The sequence below is a fragment of the Mirounga leonina genome, unplaced genomic scaffold (genome assembly GCF_011800145.1).
Source record: "Mirounga leonina isolate KUSES-001 unplaced genomic scaffold, KU_Mleo_1.0 Mir_268, whole genome shotgun sequence".
Lineage (NCBI taxonomy): Eukaryota > Metazoa > Chordata > Mammalia > Carnivora > Phocidae > Mirounga > Mirounga leonina.
The window spans coordinates 8,416,992-8,433,033 of record NW_023270649.1 but is presented as its reverse complement, the minus strand read 5'-3'; the positions used below and the strand labels follow the sequence as shown (position 1 = coordinate 8,433,033).

At 41.9% G+C, this 16,042-nt stretch overlaps 1 long non-coding RNA gene across 1 annotated transcript in view; it reads right to left on the bottom strand.

Annotated features, from left to right (window-relative positions):
- LOC118026708 overlaps positions 1–16,042 on the bottom strand; it is a 59,891-nt gene that overhangs the window by 42,128 nt on the left and 1,721 nt on the right. Inside the window, exon 3 of the long non-coding RNA XR_004683661.1 lies at positions 9,499–9,620. This is a non-coding gene — a long non-coding RNA (uncharacterized LOC118026708). The remainder of the gene's footprint in view (positions 1–9,498; positions 9,621–16,042) is intronic.

Here is a 16,042-nt window from a genome sequence, read left to right as displayed (position 1 = left end):
TGCTAAAGAGAATAACTACAGTGGGGGTAAGGTGGCATCGACTGAAGATTCTACAGACCACTTAAGTCAAGAGTGCTATGGTCTCAATGTTTGTGACCCACCCCCCAAAACATATGTTGAAATTCCAACCCCCAAAGGTGATGGTATTAGTAGGCAGGGCCCTTGGGGTGATTATGTCATGAGGGTGGAGCCTTTGTGAATGAGATTAGTGCTCTTATAAAAAGAGATCCCACAGGGCTCCCTAGCCTTTTCCACCATGTGAGGATACAATGATAAGTGTGTGATTCAGAAGAGGGCTCTCACCCTGATCTTGGACTTCCAGTTCCCAGAACTGTGAGAAATAAAGTTTTGTTGTTATAAGATACCCAATCTTTGGTATTTTGTTAGAGCAGCCCAAACAGACTAAGACAAGGCCAAATGAAAGTCAGGGTCAGACCTCAGAGGAATCTGCAGTGACAAGAGAGGAAGATCTAAGGCCAAAGCAGCCAGAGCAACACAAGACCCTCACAAAGCCAAGAATGGCCATATCACCGGTTCTCCCATCAAAGATGTGAGCTGCAAATGCCAGCCAAGCTAGCAGCACCCAAGGGAACAAGTAACAATGCTCCAAGAACCCAGAAGGTGATCCAAAGAACCTGACTCTTCCCTCCTGCCAGGAGGTTACAAAAACTACACCCTACCCCACACATGTCAATGCTCTTCTAGAGAGAAAAGCAGTAGGAAACTGGGTATTTTTATATTAGTTTGAACCGTATTAGTCACCCATTTTCAACCATTTGTTGAAATGGTTGAAATATCCGCAAAATATGACCATAACATTTATTTCAAACTATATAAAAAGTTTACAACTCAATAATAAAAAGACATAACCCATTTTTTAATGTAGGTAAAGGATTTGAATCGACATTTCTCCAAAGTAGATCTACAAATGGCCAGTAAGCATATAAAAAGATGTTCAACATTATTAGTCATTAAGGAAAAAAATCAAAACCCAACGAGATACCACTTCATACCCACTAGGTTGGCTATAATCAAAAAGACAATGACAAGAGTTGGCAAAGAGGTGGAGAAACCGGAACCCCTCACACGCTGCTTGTGGGAGTGGAAATTGGTACAGCCACTTTGAAAAACAGTTGGACAGTTCCTCAAAAAGTTAAACACAAAGTTCCTATTTGACCCAGCACTTTCACTCCTAGGCATATACCTAAGAGAAGTGAAAACATGTGTCTACATGAAGACTTGTACACGATTGTTCATAGCAGCATTATCTATAATAGCCAAAAAGTGGAGACAATTCAGATGTCTATCAACTCATAAACAGGATGTGGTCTATCCATACAATGGAATACTATTCAGACATAAAAGGAATGAAGTACTGATACATGTTACACAGGGATAAACCCTAAAAAACATTATACTAAGTTAAAAAGCCAGTCACAGGGGCACCTGGGTGGCTCAGTTGGTTAAGCGACTGCCTTCGGCTCAGGTCATGATCCTGGAGTCCCAGGATCGAGTCCCGCATCGGGCTCCCTGCTCGGCAGGGAGTCTGCTTTGTCCTCTGACCCTATCCCCTCTCATGTGTTCTCTCTCTCTCAAATAAATAAATAAAATCTTAAAAAAAAAAAAAAAAGAAAAAAGATTTAAAAAGCCAGTCACAAAGAGCCACGGATTGCATGATTCCATTTATATGACATGTCTAGAGTAGACAATCCATAGAGACAGAGAGTAGATTAGTGGTGGCCAGGGGATGGGGGGAGGGGAGTGACTACTAATGGGTATGGGTTTTGGGGGTTTTCTTGAGATGATGAATGTTCTGGAGTTAGACAGTGGCAACTGTACAACTTTGTGAATATACTAAAACTACTGAATCATAAACTTTCGAAGGTGAATTTTATGGCATTTGAATTATACCTTAATAATTTAGAACAGGGGAAAACATTTCCTAAAATTTCAGAGTGGAGTAACATTTAAACAAGTTTGACTTTTAGGTGTTGTTGATGTCTTCTTATGTTTTTCCTCTAGCCAGAGGAAGGGAGATTGGGAGAGGCCAAAATTACACACTAAATAATGAAATGAGCTCTTTTTCTTCGTATCTAGAATGTGGTATGAAAAGGATTTTCTGACCCTGTGATAAGCATAAAGATCCAGCTTTCTGGGGCGCCTGGCTGGCTCAGTCAGTGGAGTGCGTGACTCTTGATCTCAAGGTTGTGAGTTCGGGTCCCACAGTGGGTGTAGAGTTTACTTAAAAATAAAATCTTTTTTTTTTTTTTTTTTTTTTTTTTTAAGATCCAGCTTTCTGGTTCTCTTGAAATGTTTTTGTCTGGTAACAGGGGCTGGTCATCCTGTATGAAAATAACCCTCTCAGTCCACCAGCTGCAGCAGTAGCCCACTTGAGATGGGCCACACACTCTTCAGGTTGTCATGGCCCCTTCCTCAACTAGCATCACTCACTCCCATTGCCTCTCTAATTCTCAACATATTTGAATTTGTGATTCCTGGTAAAAGAGTCAATTTCAAATGTTAAACATCAATAAGCAGTGTTTATATTTGTTTCAGTTAGGAATATGTTTAGCTGCAAATAACAAACATCTAAATAATACTAGCTTTAACAAATAGGGTTTTTTTTCGTTTCACATATCAAGAAGTCTGGAAGTAGGTAGTTGCTCAAGTTGGATCAAGAGCCCAATGATAATAAGATCCTAATGTCCAGAGGCTACTGGCTGTCTACCAAATATCTATTTTCTCCTTTCTGTATTATTTGAACCCTGAGATTACTTGAAGGGGCAATGTGATGAACTAAAAATGAAATTTCCTGTTTCCCTTACAACTAGGAGTATTTGAGATAGTCCTGGTCAATGAGATGTAGGTAAAAGTCACTCAAAGGGACTTCTAGGAAGGCAATTTTAAGGGGTTAAGACAGTTGGCATATACCTTCTGTTCTCTTTGCTCTTCCCTTTCTCTATGGCTAAAATGAATATACGATGGCTAGAGCTCTGACAGCCATTTTGAGAACAGGAGGATTCAGATGTCAAAGCACAAAGGCAAAAGGAGTATGGGTCCCCGGGTATAACATGTAACTACTATAGCAGTCTTAGACTACCCACTGTGGACTAATAAAGCCATAATTTAAGCCACCCTTTTATGGGTTGTTGTTTTTTTTTTAAAGATTTTTTATTTATTTTTCTGAGAGAGAGAATGGGAGACAGAGAGCATGAGAGGGGGAGGATCAGAGGGAGAAGCAGACTCCCCGCTGAGCAGGGAGTCCGATGCGGGACTTGATCCCGGGACTCCAGGATCATGACCTGAGCCGAAGGCAGTTGCTTAACCAACTGAGCCACCCAGGCGCCCCCTTTTTATGGGTTTTTATTACTAGCAGCTGAATGCAATTTCTGATTCATATACAGCCAATGTACCTATAGCTCCTTTGGCCTTTTCTTTAAAGTATTAAAATCGATGCTGCCTTGCTCATTACAAAAATATGGAGGGGGGAAAGTGTCTGTCAGAGGCACGGCTTTCCTGTTCGGTTAAAGGCAGGGTAAGCACTGGGGCATTATTCAGAAACTAAATGGATATCTTAACCAGTTGTGGTTGAAATTAGGAATACACAAATTCTTCGAGTATGTACTACCACCCTTCTTATTAAGGAAGCTTTGCAAGTTGGAACAAATAAAGATGGTATCTATGCAAAATATCCCCCTGGAACTCAGAATATGCCACTGATGTTCTAGTTCAGGTTCTTTGAATTCCGTATTTCCAACTACCTGTGCTGTGGAATAACTCACTTTTCTTATCTACTTCTCTATATCCAAACTAAAGCAAAACTCTCGTTTGAACAGTTCATAGGTGCAAATGCACTAAAACCATGTGGACATGAGTATTCCATAAGATACAGGCTCATCCAATTCACAGTAACAAAGATATGGAAACCTAAATGTCCATAGGTGGACAAATGGATAAAGAAAATGTGGCATATCCATACAATGGAATATTATTCAGCTTTAAAAAAGAAGGAAATTCTGCCATTTGTTACAACATAAATGAACTTGAAGGACATTATGCTAAGTGAAATAAGCCAGTCAGAGAAGGGCAAATGCTATATGATTCGACTTAGATGAGGAACTTAGAGTAGTCAACCTCATAGAAGCAGAGAATAGAATAGTGGTTACCAGGGGCTGGGGGGGAGGGGGAAATGGGTGCTACTCAACAGATTAAAGTTTCAATTATGCAAGATGAGTAAGTTTTAGAGATCTGCTTACAACACTGTGCCTATAGTTAACAATACTGTATTGTGCACTTCAGAATTTGTTAAGAGGTTGGGGGCGCCTGGGTGGCTCAATCAGTGAAGCATCTGCCTTCAGCTCAGGTCATGATCCCAGGGTCCGGGGATCGAGCCCTGCATCAGGCTCCCTGCTCAGTGGGGAGCCTGCTTCTCCCTCTCCCTCTGACTGCCACTCCCCTCTCTTGTGCTCACTCTCTCTCAAATAGATAAATAAAATCTTTTTTTTTTTTTTTTTTTTTGTTTGAGAGCGAGAGAATGAGAGAGAGAAAGCACATGAGAGGGGGGAGGGTCAGAGGGAGAAGCAGACTCCCCGCCGAGCAGGGAGCCCGATGCGGGACTCGATCCCGGGACTCCGGGATCATGACCTGAGCCGAAGGCAGTCGCTCAACCGACTGAGCCACCCAGGCGCCCCGATAAATAAAATCTTTTTAAAAAAGAATTTGTTAAGAGGGTAGATCTCATGTTAAATGTTCTCCCTACAATAAAAGAAAAATTTTTTAAAGATTTTACTTATTTATTTGACAGAGAGAGCACAAGCAAGGGGAGGGGCAGAGGGAGAAGCAGGCTCCCCGCTGAGCAGGGAGACTGATGTGGGACTCGATCCCAGGACCCCAGGATCATGACCTGAGCTGAAGGCAGCCGCTTAACCGACTGAGCCACCCAGGCGCCCCAGAAATTTTTTTGATACACACTCATCCAGATAACTAGAAAAAAATATATTTATGTGTATATATGTGTACATATAATTTCCACCTAATGAAAACACCAAACTTTCACGTTCTTGTAGCAAACAACACACTCCAAGAATACATCATTTTGTAGGCCCAGCTTGAGCCATGCTGTCCTAAACGGTTAATGACCTCTCTCTTACTTCCTTCTCCGGAGCGTGCTTGTCATTTTGTAATACATTTCTTTGTTTTCTCATCTCTTTCCTACTTGTCTGGGAGCCTCTTAAGGTCAGCAACTGCTCTTCTCTATTTCCTTACAGATAAATCTAATGACTTAACACTGGATAAAATGTTCTATAAATACTGGTTGCTTTGAATGAAGCTCTAGATAAAACTCATCACACTTTGAAGGAGGCCCATCAGTATGACAAATTTGAAATTATCTTCACTTGCAATTTGCACAAACACAGAAAAGGAAAATCCATTAAAAAGGACTCAAAGTCTTTAAGAACTTGACTTTGATGGCCGGCAAAGAAGACCAAGGAAAGCATGCTGTTCCCCTTGACAGGTATTTCTTATTTATCCTTCCTATCAGAACTCATAGATTTTGTTTATCCTTCCTGTTCAATCAGCACCAAGAGGTGTAATGGTTGTGAAAGGTCCCTAATGTCTTTGGCACCCTCCTTCCAGCCTCCTATTTTAGGGCAGAACCGATGAGCTCATTTACAGAAAGGCTTGCCAGGCTCTGCATATGGTTTGTAATATAAATAGATCACATCTTAGGCATATCAGCAAGATAGAGGAGGCTTGCCCTCCCCAAAGTCTGCTGAAGTAGAAATTCTCACCTAAAAAAGTATGCAAGCCACCTCTACTTTCTACTTCTCAGGGAATTTAAGGATGTGTTGTGTGAAAATTTCAATCTTTGGCAAACTTAGATGAGTCTTGGACCATCCAAAAATAGAATATTCCAAAACTAAAGACTAAATGGTAATCCTGTTTAATTTCAGACTTTCACCTATCATTGGGCTTCATGACTACACATTTATTAAGATCAATTTAGGTTCACAATCTGGGGGTTATAACCTATTGCATTAGCCTAAACATACAGTGATTTGATTCCACATTATCACTTATAAATAAAACCTGATAATTTGATTTACTCATGATATGACTCTCTATTAAAAAAAAAATGAATCTACAAGGTAAAGTTGACAACAAAACCAAATGATCCAGAGCTATTCAATAGTCACAAACAGGGGGGCTTTGTAATTTATTTTAACATATAATTATTTGGGGTTTTTTTAAGATTTTATTTATTTATTTGAGAGAGCGTGAGTGAGAGAGAGCATGAGAGAGAGGGTCAGAGGGAGAAGCAGACTCCCCGCTGAGCAGGGAGCCCAATGTGGGTACTCGATCCTGGGACTCCAGGATCATGACCCAAGCCGAAGGCAGTCGCCCACTGAGCCACCCAGGCGCCCTAATTATTTGTTTTTAATGCTTTTTTATTTGAAATAGTTTTAAGACTCACAAGAAGTTGCAAAAATAATAGAGTTCTCTGTACCTCCACCCAGCTTCCCCAAATGAGAACATCTTACATAACTATTGTGCACTGTCAAAACCAGAAATTGACATTGATAGAATATTACCAACTCGGCTAATAATCTCATTTGGATTTCACTATTTTGCTATACTTTTTTGGGGGTGGGTGTTCAGGATCTAGTTCTATGGAATTTCATTACATGTCTAAACATGGAATGTTTATTACATGTTTACATAAATGTAATAAATGTGTAACCACCACTGCAAGCAGGATATACATTGTTATTCTTTTAAAACATTTATGGAGGCCCAACTAGGCACTAGGCACTGTTAGGCAGTTTTACATAATAACCTCATGAGGTAAACTTACTATCCTCATTTTGGAGTGAGAAGACAAATATAAAAAGGGGAAAGCATACATCGTCCCTTCTTCCGTCCTTTACTATCAGGCATGTGACTAAGAGGAACTCTTATCTAATGACATCAATTTCAACATGAGGGATTGATTTTCTTAATCTTTATATTGGGGCTTCATTAAGTCATAGCTCTTCAATTTTCAAATGTATAAAGAGAAAGTTCACACAAATTCAAGTTCACATCTCTTGATTTTTTTTTTTTTTTTTTTTTACTACTGTTAGACATGAAGCAAGTGAAGAGATCACAAAACAAAGAGGATCCATCCTGCAGCTCAGGATGGCAAATGCCCCAGGTCTTAAGTCCCTTTTGCTTTCCCTCAAAACCATAGCAACTCTATTTCTGTTCTTGCTTTTCTCCTGCACCCAGACAATAACATTTTTATCCTCTGAGGATTATTTCTAAAAATAAAATGGAAAAGAAGAAACATGGAACAGTCTCTATCTTTGGTTTGTAAATGTTACTTTTAACCTGCTATCTAGTTTAGTTCCCTACTAGAAAACACTCTGTCCAATGCACTGTCTTCAGGTGCCATGCAGTTAGAAAATGTATGACCTAATGCTTCATGTGCCCTTGTCCCCCTACCACTGGGGGTCCCATGAAGGAAATGCGGTGGAGCTCACTGGGGCTCAGCCCTGAGCTATGGGCCATTACTTCTTGTCTGACCTCCACCTCTGCCTTTCCTTTTACACCCAGTCCAACCTAAACAGTTGGGACCTCACAGTTGAGTTTTTCTCCTGCTTCACTGGCCACTCCTCTCAGTCCCTTTCCCCATTTCCTCGTCCTCTTTCTGACCTCCAAAGTTGCGGTCCCTGGGGACCATCCTCAGCCTTTTACCTAAGACAGCGATTCCCCCTCAACCAAGGGTGATTTTCACTCCAGGGGACATGTGGCAGTGTCTGGAGCCATTGGGGTTGTCACAACTGGGGATGGGGTGAGTAGAGGCCAGGGATGCTGCTAAACACCCTGTGATGTCCACTGTAGGATGCAATGGCCCCCCGACAAAGAATTATCCCTCCCCAGATGTTAATAGTGCCACGGTTATGAAATCTTGCCCTACAAGATCTTATTCAATGCTATGATACACCCAGATTCGGTCTACAAGCTGAGCACTTCTGAGTTGAATCTCTAGTCCGGCCCTCCCCTGCCGACTCCAGGTTCTTATATGCAACCGTCTTCATTTATGTCTATTAGGTGCCTCAAACTTAACTTGTCCACAACCAAACTCTTGCTGTACCCACAAACCTGCTTCTCCCCCAGCCTTCCCCATGTTAATGATGACATCTTCCAAGTAATCGTCTTAGATTTAAATTCCAATTTTATGGAAATCATTCCGTGCAGGCATACTATGAGTAGAATCAAAGAACAGCAGAGCTGTTAGGGATCTATCTAATTCAGGAGATGAGGTGAGCAAGACCCAGAAGTTCCTGAGATGTACCCAAGTCTATACATTAAGTTTGATGGTACAGCCAGAATGAGGATTATTGTTCCCTACAGCTTCTGTGTCCTAAAGGTTGTGAGAACTTTTCCTGTAGATGACTTGACTCTCTTAGGTAAAATATGCAGCTCAGTTGCTTTCACTTGTTTTCGTAAGTCACTGTGAGATAGACGGTTTCTTGGAGGGCACGGGTCAGCAAACTGCAGCCTGTGGGCCAAACCTGGACTGCCACCTGTTTTTGCATGGCCCATGAGCAGAATGATTTTACCATTTTTTAAATAGTTTGGGGGGAAAATTCCAAAGAACAAAAGTGAAAATACTACCTGGCCCTTTACAGAAAGAGTCCACTGACCTCAGTGTACTGATAAGAGCTCAGAGTTTAGAGTTTAGAAAAAATAACAGCTTTCAACTTTGTCTCGGCTGACAGTATGATCTTTGAATATGATTCAACATCTGTGAGCCTCAAGTTAAATGAGGACAATAATACTTTCCTTGAAGGATTGTTAGGAGTATTAGAAGTAATGCCTGTAAAGGTTTGGAATATAGCTGGAACTCTACAAATACAATAATAATAATACTTATTAATATTATTATTATTAACACAAACTTTACCGCTCAAAATTTCCCCTTTGATATGCTTTGAGAATTCCTATGTCAAATGCCTTTTTCTGAAATCCAAGCAAATACACAACTTTAAACGACTGTCCCAGTCCCTTTCATCCATTAGTTGGGTGATGACAGAACAAGTTCTCATCACATCATGTTTTGACAGCGAACTGGAGGAAGGCTAATATCTTAATAATTCAAATGTCATTGTACCCAGTCATGAATTCCCGGAGTAATTGGTTTCCTGGAAAATGGTCTCCTGAGTGATAAAGGTGACCCACTATCTGAAACAGGAAATTATCATGACCTGCCCAATCCTCTTTCCAACTTTGTCATCCCAAGAATGTCACAATATAAGTTAACAGAAAATGGGGGAACTGACACTGAGTAAACAGCATGTAGAAATAGTCTCTGAGCTACCACAACCCCATCTTCCACACTTCCTGCAGGCCCCTTGGAGTGGCCATAAAAGCAGAGAATGGCCTTGATTTGTGACTGGCATCCCCGCAGGCTTCCAGGGGTAAGAGATGGGAGCATGCATGCCTGACACTCACCTTGCCCGTAGCCTCCACTGGGGCCTTGACCTCAGCCCTGGCCACCTCCAGTCCTTCAGAAGATTCTGCCATCCCTGGTGACTTCGCGGCCTCAGGCTTGTCTCCTGGCTTACAGCTCATTCCTGGAGTGGAAAAGAGGTCAACTCTAGCTCTTTTTCTTTGTGTGACCCCATCCTTTTGCCCTCTTGTATCCTGCCATTTTCTCCTGCTCTCTAAGGTAGTTTCGGCTAGATAGAGTGTCACTTCCAGCCTCCTTAGACTTCCTCTTCCTGCTGAACTCCCCTTTCTATGGTACTTTCTGGGATGATCCACATCTCTCACGAGTGACAGGATGTCATCTTGCTAATTAACATATGGCCTAATTATGGCTGTGTTACACTTTAGAGACAGAATCAAAGCCTGAAGTGACCTAAGTAATCAGGAGGGGCAGAGACAAATGAAAGCAGCAGCAGCAAAGTGGGGGGAGCCACTGACTTGGCCACGTCCCGTGAGGCTGCAAACAACTGGCCATGACTCAGGTGCATGGGCACCTTGGGATCAGCTCCAAGCAGGCTGCCGCCGGGAAAAGGGAGCATCCTACGTAGAACAAGATGGGATTTTCTTTCTTCCTCCTCTCTTCCTCCTCTCCTCCATCATCCCTGATGCAGAGGTGGTACTCAACAAGACAGAATGTCTGAACCAGAAAAAGCCATGCCCACAAGGTTGAATTTTCGAATAGTGCTGCAGAAGAGACAGGACAGACGGGGCGGGAAGGACGTGACAGTGTAACCGTTGTGCTGAGGTTGACACCGCTAGTAAGTGGTCCCTGCTCTGCTAGTCAGTTTGCCCTGGAATTAGGACAAACAAGGACATGATGTGTGCATTGGTTGGGTTCCCCCAGAACTCCACTTTGGGTCAAGAATGTGAGTACAAGCCATCTATTTGGGATAGCTAGGAAACACTGGCAGGGAGTGAAAAACATGAGACAGGGGAGGGAAAGAAATCAATAGAAGGTATGTTAGCAAGCAAGTTAGCACTGTAGAGCTCAACCCTGCTGGGGAACTCAGGGAGACAGAGTACAACGGCACTTGGCCCAACTTCCCTGTAAGGGCAAAGAGTGAATATTTCAGGCTCTGGGAGCCACACAGCGTCTGTCGCAATGGCTCAATTCTGTCACTGTAGAGAAAAAGCAGCCATGGATAATACATAAACGAATGCACATGGCTGTGTTCCAATAAAACATTATTTACAAAACCAGGCAGCCAGCCCAAGAGCTGTAGTTTGTCAACCCCTTGCTGGAGAATAGTGTTTCTTAAACTCCCATGATGAACCAATTCTTAAAAAGTGCCCAATCCACTGCAAAACAAGACTTTTGTAAAAACAACAAAAATGAGTCACTAGAAAAATGAAATTTAAAAAAGACATACAAAAAATTCACTTTTTAATATTTTTTTAAGATTTTATTTATTTGACATAGAGCGAGAGAGCACAAGCAGGGGGAGCGGCAGGCAGAGGGAGAGGGAGAAGCAGGCTCCCCGCTGAGCAGGGAGCCTCATGCAGGGCTCGATCCCAGGACCCTGGGATCCTGATCTGAGCCCAAGGCAGATGCTCAACTGACTGAGCCACCTAGGCATCCCCACGTTTTGGGGTTTTTTTAATTATTAGAATCAAAAGACACGCTGTCTCTGTCCAATTACCAGAAGAGCTTCTAAATGCTTACTGTGAAGTTCTGCACCTAACATCACAGACAGCTTGGGCCCCTGACTTCAGCCATGGCCGTCACCACTATCCACAGCCCCACTGCCTTTCTTATCAGGTGAGGAGGCTGGAACAGTTATCCACTGACACCCGCCCAGCATTATCAAAAGCTGCTCCCCAGGATATGGACTCCCAGTCTTTCTAGCCTACCCAGCATACAGGCCAAGCACATCTCTGCAGTCTGAGAAGGTGGAGGAGCACGGGGCTCCTGAGAGGAAGCTGTAGGCATGTGTACAATGTATGGGAAGAGTGAGAACCAAGAGGTTGTAGACAGGGCACTGTCGGTGTTGCTCCACTGTGATGAGAGTAGAAAGGCTGCGGGTTTTGGAGGCAAAGAAATTGAGATGAAAGTCCTGGTTCTGCCACATAACCTCTGTCTCTCCATTTCCTTATTCTAAAAATGAGTATAGTATGGTAAGGGCTGGCTTGAGTTTTGGGGATTCTCTTCAAAAATTTTTTTTAGAGCAGTTTGAGGTTCACAGCAAAATTGAGAGGAAGGTACAAAGATTTCCCTTATATCCTCTGCCCCACATATGCATAGCCTCCCTCATTATTAACACCCCACCAGAGTGGGACATGTGTTACAAATGATGAACCTACACTGACACATCATCATCACCAAAGTCCATAGTTTACCTTAGGATTCACTCTTGGTATTGTACATTCTATTGTTTTTCACAAATGTATAATGATTTGTATCCATTAGAGTATCATGAAGAATATTTCCACTATCTTAAAAATCCTCTGTGCTCTGCCTACTCGTTCCCTACCCACTCCGCCCCACTGCTTGGCAAACACTGATCTTTCTACTGTCTCTATAGTTTTGCCTTTTCCAGAATGTCATATAGTTGGTCATACAGTATGTACCCTGTTCAGATTGGCTTCTTTCACTTAGTAGTATGCATTGAAGGTTCCTCCATGGCTTTTTATGGCTTGATAGCTCTTTTCTTTTCAGCACTGAATAATATTCTATTGTCTGGATGGACCACTGTTTATTCATTCACCCATTGAAAGACATCTTAGTTGCTTCCAAGTTTTAGCAACTATGAATAAAGCTGCTATAAACATGTGTGTGCAGGTTTTTGTGTGGACAGAAGTTGTCAACTCCACTGGGTAAATACCAAGGAATTCAATTGCTGAATCATAAGAGTATATTTAATTTTATAAGAAACTGCCAAACTGTCTTCCAAAGTAGCTATACCATTTTACATTCCTACCAGCAATGAATGAGAGAGTTCCTGTTGCTCCACATCCTTGCCAGCATTTGGTGTTGTCACTGTTCCAGATTTTGGCCAAATAGGTGTGTAGTGGGAACTCGTTGTTCTCTGAATTTGTATTTCCCTGATGACATATGATACAGGGCACCTTTTATATGTTTAGTTCACCATCTGTATACATTCTTCAGTGGTGTGTCTGTTAAAGTCTTTGGCCCATTTTTTAATCGGGTTGTTTGTTTTCTTACTATTGAGTTTTAAGAGTTCTTTGTATATTTTGGATAGCAGTCCTTTATCAGATATGCCTTTTGCAAATATTTTCTCATTCTGGGTTGAATCTTAAATGGCATGACAAGCCCTAGCATAAGTGGAACATTTGGGCATATTAACAAGAGCTCAGTAATAACTCCTTCCCCAGAAAATTCCAAAATTACATAAAAAGTTAAAGCTAAGGGACACCTGGGTGGCTCAGTGGGTCAAGCGTCTGCCTCCAGATCAGGTCATGATCCCAGGGTCCTGGGATTGAGTCCCACATCGGGCTCCTTGTTCAGCAGGGAGCCTGTTTGTCCCTCTGCCTGCCACTCCCCCTGCTTGTGCTCTCTCTCTCTGACAAATAAATAAAATCTTTAAAAAAAGATTTTATTTATTTGTTTGACAGAGAGAGACACAGCAAGAGAGGGAACACAAGCAGGGGGAGTTGGAGAGGGAGAAGCAGGCTTCCCGCCAAGCAGGGAGCCCGAAGCGGGGCTCGATCCCAGGACCCCGGGACCATGACCTGAGCTGAAGGCAGATGCTCAACCGAATGAGCCACACAGGCGCCCCACAAATAATATCTGAAAAAAGAGGTAAAAGGTACCCAATGGATCATCTCCAGGAATCTCTATTTTTCTCCCTTATCCTCCATTTTACATCATTCAATTCTACTCACTCACCCAGGTTAAGTGTGGTAAAGGTGGCAAGGATGAATCATAAAAGGAGATGGGGCTGCAGCAGGAGCCTGGGAGAATGAATGGGATTTTAATAAGACAGAAAGAGGGAGGAGGAAGTCAAAATAGTAAATGTTTATTAAGCACCTATTACATTCTAGGCTTCACAGGGTATACATGTAAGAATAATGAACTGTTCTTATTTTTAAAGAATTTATAGTTTGATGAGGGTAGATAAAAGAAGTCATAAGATGATTAATGATATTCATTGATTGCCTACTAAGTCACAGGGATCTTGCTAGATCCTTTGTATACATTAGCTATAATCCACTTGACAACCATGCAGGAAGACACTGTTAACTTCATTCTAAAGAAGAAACTGATGCTCAAAGAGGATGAGTGACTCATTCCAGGCCATACAGCTAGTGAGAAACAAAACTGAGATTCAAACCCAGGGCTGTCTGATTCTAACACTCACACTCTTCATATACCAAGCTGCTGAGGAAAAGCTTGTAAGACAAATCACACATAATTTCACTGTGAAAACTGCAACCTGGACTGGGAAAAGATTACACAAAGACTTAAAGTGGGAAACAATCGATAGGGTAGATATGAAAGAAATGGCCTAAATATAATTTAAGTTTGTGAAAAATGGAAATAGGAAAAGTGGGATCACAAGATTGAGGGCTTTGACTGCAAGTCTATGGGTTTTGAAGGAGTTTGCCAAGGCAATGGACACTAGAAACTCTCAATAGGATTTTTTTTTTAAGATTTATTTATTTATTTGTCAGAGAGAGTACAAGCAGGGGGAGCGGCAGGCAGAGGGAGAAGCAGGCTTCCCACTGAGCAGGGAGCCCGATGCAGGACTCCATCCCAGGATCCTGGGATCATGACCTTAGCTGAGGCAGACGCTTAACCGACTGAGCCACCCAGGAATCCCTCAATAAGATTTTTATAGGAGCTAGAAACAATAAATTAAGATTCATCTGAAAAAATCAATTGAAAATTAAATGAGGGGCGCCTGGGTGGCTCAGTCGGTGGTTGAGCATCTGACTCTTGATTCTGGCTCAGGTCGTGATCTCAGGGTTGCAAGATCGAGCCCTGCGGCGGGCTCCACTCTCAGCGGAGAGTCTCCTTGAGATTCTCTCCTTCTCCCTTTGCTCCCCCCATGCACTCGCAGTCTTTCTCTAAAATCAATCAATCAATCAATCTTTAAAAAATATTTCATGTGGACATAAGAGATTTTTTCCTTAAAATTAAAGAAAGAAAAACTGAAAGAAATTAAAAGTCCAAATGTAATTCTGATAGAATATCCTTAGAAAATAATGAAACATGAAAAAAGGAAATGCAGAAAGCAGTTCACACATCTGATGTTCAAACGAAGGTATGATTAAGTAATGACCGTACTTCAGCTCCACAGAATAATATATGGCCATTCAAATAATTATAAAAACTTTAGCAACACAGAAAAATATTTAGGCATGATATAACTATGAGAAATATGGTATATTACTTTTCTATTTCTGCTGTAACACATTACCACAAACTTAGCTGCTTAAAATAATGCACATTTATTATCTTACAATTTTGGAGCTCAGAAGTTCAACACAGGTCTTACTGAGCTAAAATCAAGCTGTCAGCTGGGCAGCATTCTTTTCTGGAGGCTGTACAAGAAAATCCATTTCCTTTTTACAACGTCTAGAGGGCGCCCACACTCCTTGGCCCTTGGCCCTACCCTCTGTCTTCAAAGTCCACCAAGGCCCATTGAGTCCTTCTCACATCACTCTGACTTACCTCCAGTCACATTTCCCTCAGAGTCTTCTGCTTCTCTCTTCCACTTTTAAGGACTCTTGTGATTACATTGGGCCCACCCAGATAATCCAGGGTAACCTCCATATTGAAGGTCAGCAATAAGCCAACTTCATTCCTTCCGCAGTGTTAATTTCCAAATTCTTATACAACCTAACAAATTACCAGACTCAAGGAATTAGGACACGAACATCTCTGAGAGTCCATTCTTCTGCCTATCACATATGGTTTCCAAGAGATAGAAAAATTTATATAAAAATGTAACTATATAATAGGGCAGTGGGACAGTGGGTAAATATTTGCTATTCTATTTTCCTAACCCTTTGCATTGTTATATTACTTCTATAAATCTTTTGCAGACAAAAGAGTGGTGACTGATGGGGGCAAAATATGAGAAAGTTCCGCTCAATTTCAGCCTATTCGATGCTCTGCTAGCACATTATGATCTATTTCACTGCCGCTGTCCTTGCTTTCTTTCTGAACATTTTTAGATTCCTCTCAGTCCAGGACCAATAGGTGCAGCCCTGACCCATCGAGCTGGTCAGCAATTCTTGCCAAATAACCTCCAACCATACCCAGCACACGCACTTGATCACCATTCATTTTTCTAGACCTTTAAATATATATCTGGAGCCTTCCTATAAAAGTGCTCAACAGGGGTGGTGCTTTGGCCTTCCACATATTTGCTAGAGGATGCTGAAGGAAAAGAGCTCGCCAATGTGGGAGTTGAGAGAAGTGAGCAGGAAACATGGAAGCAGGAAGGTAAGCAGATGTTCAGGCATTCACCTTCTTTATATTTTTCAGAACTAATATTCCAGAGTAGGGCCAAGTAGTATTTCAATTCAGGGAGTATTCAAA